The sequence below is a fragment of the Staurois parvus genome, unplaced genomic scaffold, assembly GCF_062004578.1.
Source record: "Staurois parvus isolate SC_StPar_1 unplaced genomic scaffold, SC_StPar_1.0 ptg003928l, whole genome shotgun sequence".
NCBI classification, from domain to species: Eukaryota; Metazoa; Chordata; class Amphibia; order Anura; family Ranidae; genus Staurois; species Staurois parvus.
The window spans coordinates 61,763-71,973 of NW_028321723.1; positions in this window are offsets into that span (position 1 = coordinate 61,763).

The window sequence follows — 10,211 nt, forward strand, 5'->3', positions numbered from 1 at the left end:
GAATAGTAAAATATGGTCTTGTCATGAAGGGAATAAAACCTTCCCGAGCTCAAGGGGTTAATACTATTCCAGTCTCGGCTACAAATTAGGAAACAAAATAACATTTGAAATTTGCGAACATTCTTGAAACTCTCGTCTGTTAGTCACCGGTCACACCGCGGCCATTTGTGTGCAATTTCAGCGCGATTTCTGAAGACTTTATTGCTACTTGTGAAGATTTTCTCGATTTTCTTGCTACTTGTGAAGAACAATTTATTGCGATTTCCATTCTATCCTATGGATGTGAAATCGCAACAAAACTGCAGGAAAATTCACTCCAGAACGACTTTAGAAATCTCGCCGCAGCAAATCGCACGTGTGAAGACCCTGACATTTCAGGTGCCATTTCAATTCGCATATCACACCTGAAATCGCCCCGAAGTGACCGGCACTAACAGACAGACGTATGAGATATAAAAGATATAAAATTCTCTTTGGGACGCCCACATTTCCTGGGTTTTGGTGACGGCGTATTACCCCGAAACTCTTCCTGGGCGCCGGTGTTGGTGAGCTTCGAGGACCGCTCCGCACGGCCATCCACCAGACGCCCCCATCTAGGTGGGAACTCTTCCGCTCGCTACAATTATTCCATTTTATGTTTAAAAAAAAAATGATGGATGAACTTTTTTGTTTCTCCCGGTGGAGATGACCGCGCAATTGCCAGGTAAAGTAGCACAGTGCTGAATAGTAAAAAACGGTCTTGTCATGAAGGGAATAAAACCTTCCCGAGCTCAAGGGGTTAATACTATTTCAGTCTCGGCTACAAATTAGGAAACAAAATAACATTTGAAATTTGCGAACATTCTTGAAACGATCGTCTGTTAGTCACCGGTCACACCGCCGCCATTTGTGTGCAATTTCAGCGCAATTTCTGAAGGCTTTATAGCTACTTGTGAAGATTTTCTCGATTTTCTTGCTACTTGTGAAGAACAATTTATTGCGATTTCCATTCTATCCTATGGATGTGAAATCGCAACAAAACTGCAGGAAAACTCACGCCAAAACGACTTTAGAAATCTCGCCGCAGCAAATCGCACGTGTGAAGACCCTGACATTTCAGGTGCCATTTCAATTCGCATATCACACCTGAAATCTCCCCCCCGGGGTGACCGGCTCTAATAGACAGACGTATGAGATATAAAAGATATAAAATTCTCTTTGGGTCACCCACATTTCCTGGGTTTTGGTGACGGCGTATTACCCAGAAACTCTTCCTGGGCGCCGGCGTTGGCGAGCTTCGAGGACCGCTCCGCACGGCCATCCACCAGACTCCTCCATCTAGGTGGGAACTCTTCCGCTCGCTACAATTATTCCATTTTATGTTTAAAATAAAAATGATGGATGAATTTTTGTTGTTTCTCCCGGTGGAGATGACCGCGCAATTGCCAGGTAAAGTTGCACAGTGCTGAATAGTAAAATATGGTCTTGTCATGAGGGGGGGGGGGGGGGGTAAAACCTTCCCGAGCTCAAGGGGTTAATACTATTTCAGTTTCGGCTACAAATTAGAAAACAAAATAACATTTGAAATTTGTGAACATTCTTCAAACTATCATCTTTCAGCGCAATTTCTGAAGACTTCATTGATACTTGTGAAGATTTTCAACAATTTATTGCGATTTCCATTCTATCCTATGGATGTGAAATTGCAACAAAACTGCAGGAAAAGTCACGCCAGAACGACTTTAGAAATCTCGCCGCAGCAAATCGCACGTGTGAAGACCCTGACATTGGCATTCATTGGATGCGATTTCAATTCGCATATCACACCTGAAATCGCCCCCCCTGGGGTGACCGGCACTAATAGACAGACGTATGAGATATAAAAGACAAAATTCTCTTTGGGTCGCCCACATTTCCTGGGTTTCGGTGACGGCGTATTACCCCGAAACTCTTCCTGGGCGCCGGTGTTGGCGAGCTTCGAGGACCGCTCCGCACGGCCATTCACCAGACTCCTCCATCTAGGTGGGAACTCTTCCGCTCACTCCGATTATTCCATTTTATGTTTTAAAAAAAATGATGGATGAATTTGTTTTGTTTCTCCTGGAGGAGATAACTGCTCAATTGCCAGGTAAAGTAGCACAGTGCTGAATAGTAAAAAACGGTCTTGTCATGAAGGGAATAAAACCTTCCGAGCTCAAGGGGTTAATACTATTTCAGTCTCGGCTACAAATTAGGAAACAAAATAACATTTGAAATTTGCAAACATTCTTGAAACGATCGTCTGTTAGTCACCGGTCACATTGCCGCCATTTGTGTGCAATTTCAGCGCAATTTCTGAAGGCTTTATAGCTACTTGTGAAGATTTTCTCGATTTTCTTGCTACTTGTGAAGAACAATTTATTGCGATTTCCATTCTATCCTATGGATGTGAAATCGCAACAAAACTGCAGGAAAACTCACGCCAAAACGACTTTAGAAATCTCGCCGCAGCAAATCGCACGTGTGAAGACCCTGACATTTCAGGTGCCATTTCAATTCGCATATCACACCTGAAATCTCCCCCCCGGGGTGACCGGCTCTAATAGACAGACGTATGAGATATAAAAGATATAAAATTCTCTTTGGGTCACCCACATTTCCTGGGTTTTGGTGACGGCGTATTACCCAGAAACTCTTCCTGGGCGCCGGCGTTGGCGAGCTTCGAGGACCGCTCCGCACGGCCATCCACCAGACTCCCCCATCTAGGTGGGAACTCTTCCGCTCGCTACAATTATTCCATTTTATGTTTAAAATAAAAATGATGGATGAATTTTTGTTGTTTCTCCCGGTGGAGATGACCGCGCAATTGCCAGGTAAAGTTGCACAGTGCTGAATAGTAAAATATGGTCTTGTCATGAGGGGGGGGGGGGGGTAAAACCTTCCCGAGCTCAAGGGGTTAATACTATTTCAGTTTCGGCTACAAATTAGAAAACAAAATAACATTTGAAATTTGTGAACATTCTTCAAACTATCATCTTTCAGCGCAATTTCTGAAGACTTCATTGATACTTGTGAAGATTTTCAACAATTTATTGCGATTTCCATTCTATCCTATGGATGTGAAATTGCAACAAAACTGCAGGAAAAGTCACGCCAGAACGACTTTAGAAATCTCGCCGCAGCAAATCGCACGTGTGAAGACCCTGACATTGGCATTCATTGGATGCGATTTCAATTCGCATATCACACCTGAAATCGCCCCCCCTGGGGTGACCGGCACTAATAGACAGACGTATGAGATATAAAAGACAAAATTCTCTTTGGGTCGCCCACATTTCCTGGGTTTCGGTGACGGCGTATTACCCCGAAACTCTTCCTGGGCGCCGGTGTTGGCGAGCTTCGAGGACCGCTCCGCACGGCCATTCACCAGACTCCTCCATCTAGGTGGGAACTCTTCCGCTCACTCCGATTATTCCATTTTATGTTTTAAAAAAAATGATGGATGAATTTGTTTTGTTTCTCCTGGAGGAGATAACTGCTCAATTGCCAGGTAAAGTAGCACAGTGCTGAATAGTAAAAAACGGTCTTGTCATGAAGGGAATAAAACCTTCCCGAGCTCAAGGGGTTAATACTATTTCAGTCTCGGCTACAAATTAGGAAACAAAATAACATTTGAAATTTGCAAACATTCTTGAAACGATCGTCTGTTAGTCACCGGTCACATTGCCGCCATTTGTGTGCAATTTCAGCGCAATTTCTGAAGGCTTTATAGCTACTTGTGAAGATTTTCTCGATTTTCTTGCTACTTGTGAAGAACAATTTATTGCGATTTCCATTCTATCCTATGGATGTGAAATCGCAACAAAACTGCAGGAAAACTCACGCCAAAACGACTTTAGAAATCTCGCCGCAGCAAATCGCACGTGTGAAGACCCTGACATTTCAGGTGCCATTTCAATTCGCATATCACACCTGAAATCTCCCCCCCGGGGTGACCGGCTCTAATAGACAGACGTATGAGATATAAAAGATATAAAATTCTCTTTGGGTCACCCACATTTCCTGGGTTTTGGTGACGGCGTATTACCCAGAAACTCTTCCTGGGCGCCGGCGTTGGCGAGCTTCGAGGACCGCTCCGCACGGCCATCCACCAGACTCCCCCATCTAGGTGGGAACTCTTCCGCTCGCTACAATTATTCCATTTTATGTTTAAAATAAAAATGATGGATGAATTTTTGTTGTTTCTCCCGGTGGAGATGACCGCGCAATTGCCAGGTAAAGTTGCACAGTGCTGAATAGTAAAATATGGTCTTGTCATGAGGGGGGGGGGGGGGGTAAAACCTTCCCGAGCTCAAGGGGTTAATACTATTTCAGTTTCGGCTACAAATTAGAAAACAAAATAACATTTGAAATTTGTGAACATTCTTCAAACTATCATCTTTCAGCGCAATTTCTGAAGACTTCATTGATACTTGTGAAGATTTTCAACAATTTATTGCGATTTCCATTCTATCCTATGGATGTGAAATTGCAACAAAACTGCAGGAAAAGTCACGCCAGAACGACTTTAGAAATCTCGCCGCAGCAAATCGCACGTGTGAAGACCCTGACATTGGCATTCATTGGATGCGATTTCAATTCGCATATCACACCTGAAATCGCCCCCCCTGGGGTGACCGGCACTAATAGACAGACGTATGAGATATAAAAGACAAAATTCTCTTTGGGTCGCCCACATTTCCTGGGTTTCGGTGACGGCGTATTACCCCGAAACTCTTCCTGGGCGCCGGTGTTGGCGAGCTTCGAGGACCGCTCCGCACGGCCATTCACCAGACTCCTCCATCTAGGTGGGAACTCTTCCGCTCACTCCGATTATTCCATTTTATGTTTTAAAAAAAATGATGGATGAATTTGTTTTGTTTCTCCTGGAGGAGATAACTGCTCAATTGCCAGGTAAAGTAGCACAGTGCTGAATAGTAAAAAACGGTCTTGTCATGAAGGGAATAAAACCTTCCCGAGCTCAAGGGGTTAATACTATTTCAGTCTCGGCTACAAATTAGGAAACAAAATAACATTTGAAATTTGCAAACATTCTTGAAACGATCGTCTGTTAGTCACCGGTCACATTGCCGCCATTTGTGTGCAATTTCAGCGCAATTTCTGAAGGCTTTATAGCTACTTGTGAAGATTTTCTCGATTTTCTTGCTACTTGTGAAGAACAATTTATTGCGATTTCCATTCTATCCTATGGATGTGAAATCGCAACAAAACTGCAGGAAAACTCACGCCAAAACGACTTTAGAAATCTCGCCGCAGCAAATCGCACGTGTGAAGACCCTGACATTTCAGGTGCCATTTCAATTCGCATATCACACCTGAAATCTCCCCCCCGGGGTGACCGGCTCTAATAGACAGACGTATGAGATATAAAAGATATAAAATTCTCTTTGGGTCACCCACATTTCCTGGGTTTTGGTGACGGCGTATTACCCAGAAACTCTTCCTGGGCGCCGGCGTTGGCGAGCTTCGAGGACCGCTCCGCACGGCCATCCACCAGACTCCCCCATCTAGGTGGGAACTCTTCCGCTCGCTACAATTATTCCATTTTATGTTTAAAATAAAAATGATGGATGAATTTTTGTTGTTTCTCCCGGTGGAGATGACCGCGCAATTGCCAGGTAAAGTTGCACAGTGCTGAATAGTAAAATATGGTCTTGTCATGAGGGGGGGGGGGGGGGTAAAACCTTCCCGAGCTCAAGGGGTTAATACTATTTCAGTTTCGGCTACAAATTAGAAAACAAAATAACATTTGAAATTTGTGAACATTCTTCAAACTATCATCTTTCAGCGCAATTTCTAAAGACTTCATTGATACTTGTGAAGATTTTCAACGATTTATTGCGATTTCCATTCTATCCTATGGATGTGAAATCGCAACAAAACTGCAGGAAAAGTCACGCCAGAACGACTTTAGAAATCTCGCCGCAGCAAATCGCACGTGTGAAGACCCTGACATTGGCATTCATTGGACGTGATTTCAATTCGCATATCACACCTGAAATCGCCCCCCCCGGGGTGACCGGCTCTAATAGACAGACCTATGAGATATAAAAGATATAAAATTCTCTTTGGGTCGCCCACATTTCCTGGGTTTCGGGGACGGCGTATTACCCAGAAACTCTTCCTGGGCGCTGGTGTTGGCGAGCTTCGAGGACCGCTCCGCACGGCCATCCACCAGACTCCTCCATCTAGGTGGGAACTCTTCCGCTCGCTACAATTATTCCATTTTATGTTTAAAAAAAAAATGATGGATGAATTTGTTTTGTTTCACCCGGTGGAGATGAGCACACAATTGCCAGGTAAAGTAGCACAGTGCTGAATAGTAAAATATGGTCTTGTCATGAAGGGAATAAAACCTTCCCGAGCTCAAGGGGTTAATACTATTCCAGTCTCGGCTACAAATTAGAAAACAAAATAACATTTGAAATTTGTGAACATTCTTGAAACTATCATCTTTCAGCACAATTTCTGAAGACTTCATTGATACTTGTGAAGATTTTCAACGATTTATTGCGATTTCCATTCTATCCTATGGATGTGAAATCGCAACAAAACTGCAGGAAAAGTCACGCCAGAACGACTTTAGAAATCTCGCCGCAGCAAATCGCACGTGTGAAGACCCTGACATTGGCATTCATTGGATGCGATTTCAATTTGCATATCACACCTGAAATCGCCCCCCCTGGGGTGACCGGCACTAATAGACAGACCTATGAGATATAAAAGATATAAAATTCTCTTTGGGTCGCCCACATTTCCTGGGTTTTGGTGACGGCGTATTACCCAGAAACTCTTCCTGGGCGCCGGTGTTGGCGAGCTTCGAGGACCGCTCCGCACGGCCATCCACCAGACTCCTCCATCTAGGTGGGAACTCTTCCGCTCGCTCCGATTATTCCATTTTATGTTTTAAAAAAAATGATGGATGAATTTGTTTTGTTTCTCCCGGTGGAGATAACTGCGCAATTGCCAGGTAAAGTAGCACAGTGCTGAATAGTAAAAAACGGTCTTGTCATGAAGGGAATAAAACCTTCCCGAGCTCAAGGGGTTAATACTATTCCAGTCTCGGCTACAAATTAGGAAACAAAATAACATTTGAAATTTGCAAACATTCTTGAAACGATCGTCTGTTAGTCACCGGTCACACCGCGGCCATTTGTGTGCAATTTCAGCGCAATTTCTGAAGGCTTTATAGCTACTTGTGAAGATTTTCTTGATTTTCTTGCTACTTGTGAAGAACAATTTATTGCGATTTTCATTCTATCCTATGGATGTGAAATCGCAACAAAACTGCAGGAAAACTCACGCCAAAACGACTTTAGAAATCTCGCCGCAGCAAATCGCACGTGTGAAGACCTTGACATTTCAGGTGCCATTTCAATACGCATATCACACCTGAAATCGCCCCGAAGTGACCGGCTCTAATAGACAGACGTATGAGATATAAAAGATATAAAATTCTCTTTGGGTCGCCCACATTTCCTGGGTTTTGGTGACGGCGTATTACCCAGAAACTCTTCCTGGGCGCTGGTGTTGGCGAGCTTCGAGGACCGCTCCGCACGGCCATTCACCAGACTCCTCCATCTAGGTGGGAACTCTTCCGCTCGCTCCGATTATTCCATTTTATGTTTTAAAAAAAATGATGGATGAATTTGTTTTGTTTCTCCCGGAGGAGATGACTGCGCAATTGCCAGGTAAAGTAGCACAGTGCTGAATAGTAAAAAACGGTCTTGTCATGAAGGGAATAAAACCTTCCCGAGCTCAAGGGGTTAATACTATTTCAGTCTCGGCTACAAATTAGGAAACAAAATAACATTTGAAATTTGCAAACATTCTTGAAACGATCGTCTGTTAGTCACCGGTCACACCGCCGCCATTTGTGTGCAATTTCAGCGCAATTTCTGAAGACTTTATAGCTACTTGTGAAGATTTTCTTGATTTTCTTGCTACTTGTGAAGAACAATTTATTGCGATTTCCATTCTATCCTATGGATGTGAAATCGCAACAAAACTGCAGGAAAACTCACGCCAAAACGACTTTAGAAACCTCGCCGCAGCAAATCGCACGTGTGAAGACCCTGACATTGGCATTCATTGGAAGCGATTTCAATTCGCATATCACACCTGAAATCACCCCCCCGGGGTGACCGGCTCTAATAGACAGACCTATGAGATATAAAAGATATAAAATTCTCTTTGGGTCGCCCACATTTCCTGGGTTTCGGTGACGGCGTATTACCCAGAAACTCTTCCTGGGCGCCGGTGTTGGCGAGCTTCGAGGACCGCTCCGCACGGCCATCCACCAGACTCCTCCATCTAGGTGGGAACTCTTCCGCTTACTCCGATTATTCCATTTTATGTTTTAAAAAAAATGATGGATGAATTTGTTTTGTTTCTCCCGGAGGAGATAACTGCGCAATTGCCAGGTAAAGTAGCACAGTGCTGAATAGTAAAAAACGGTCTTGTCATGAAGGGAATAAAACCTTCCCGAGCTCAAGGGGTTAATACTATTTCAGTCTCGGCTACAAATTAGGAAACAAAATAACATTTGAAATTTGCAAACATTCTTGAAACTCTCGTCTGTTAGTCACCGGTCACACCGCCGCCATTTGTGTGCAATTTCAGCGCGATTTCTGAAGACTTTATAGCTACTTGTGAAGATTTTCTCGATTTTCTTGCTACTTGTGAAGAACAATTTATTGCGATTTCCATTCTATCCTATGGATGTGAAATCGCAACAAAACTGCAGGAAAACTCACGCCAAAACGACTTTAGAAATCTCGCCGCAGCAAATCGCACGTGTGAAGACCCTGACATTTCAGCTGCCATTTCAATTCGCATATCACACCTGAAATCTCCCCCCCGGGGTGACCGGCTCTAATAGACAGACCTATGAGATATAAAAGATACAAAATTCTCTTTGGGACGCCCACATTTCCTGGGTTTCAGGGACGGCGTATTACCCAGAAACTCTTCCTGGGCGCCGGTGTTGGCGAGCTTCGAGGACCGCTCCGCACGGCCATCCACCAGACTCCTCCATCTAGGTGGGAACTATTCCGCTCGCTACAATTATTCCATTTTATGTTTAAAATAAAAATGATGGATGAATTTTTGTTGTTTCTCCCGGTGGAGATGACCGCGCAATTGCCAGGTAAAGTTGCACAGTGCTGAATAGTAAAATATGGTCTTGTCATGACGGGGGGGGGGGTAAAACCTTCCCGAGCTCAAGGGGTTAATACTATTTCCAGTCTCGGCTACAAATTAGAAAACAAAATAACATTTGAAATTTGTGAACATTCTTCAAACTATCATCTTTCAGCGCAATTTCTGAAGACTTCATTGATACTTGTGAAGATTTTCAACGATTTATTGCGATTTCCATTCTATCCTATGGATGTGAAATCGCAACAAAACTGCAGGAAAAGTCACGCTAGAACGACTTTAGAAACCTCGCCGCAGCAAATCGCACGTGTGAAGACCCTGACATTGGCATTCATTGGATGCGATTTCAATTCGCATATCACACCTGAAGTCGCCCCGAAGTGACCGGCACTAATAGACAGACCTATGAGATATAAAAGATATAAAATTCTCTTTGGGTCGCCCACATTTCCTGGGTTTCGGTGACGGCGTATTACCCCGAAACTCTTCCTGGGCGCCGGTGTTGGCGAGCTTCGAGGACCGCTCCGCACGGCCATCCACCAGACTCCCCCATCTAGGTGGGAACTCTTCCGCTCGCTCCGATTATTCCATTTTATGTTTAAAATAAAAATGATGGATGAATTTTTGTTGTGTCTTCCGGTGGAGATGACTGCTCAATTGCCAGGTAAAGTTGCACAGTGCTGAATAGTAAAATATGGTCTTGTCATGAGGGGGGGGGGGGTAAAACCTTCCCGAGCTCAAGGGGTTAATACTATTCCAGTTTCGGCTACAAATTAGAAAACAAAATAACATTTGAAATTTGTGAACATTCTTCAAACTATCATCTTTCAGCGCAATTTCTGAAGACTTTATTGATACTTGTGAAGATTTTCAACAATTTATTGCGATTTCTATTCTATCCTATGGATGTGAAATCACAACAAAACTGCAGGAAAAGTCACTCCAGAACGACTTTAGAAATCTCGCCGCAGCAAATCGCACGTGTGAAGACCCTGACATTGGCATTCATTGGATGCGATTTCAATTCGCATATC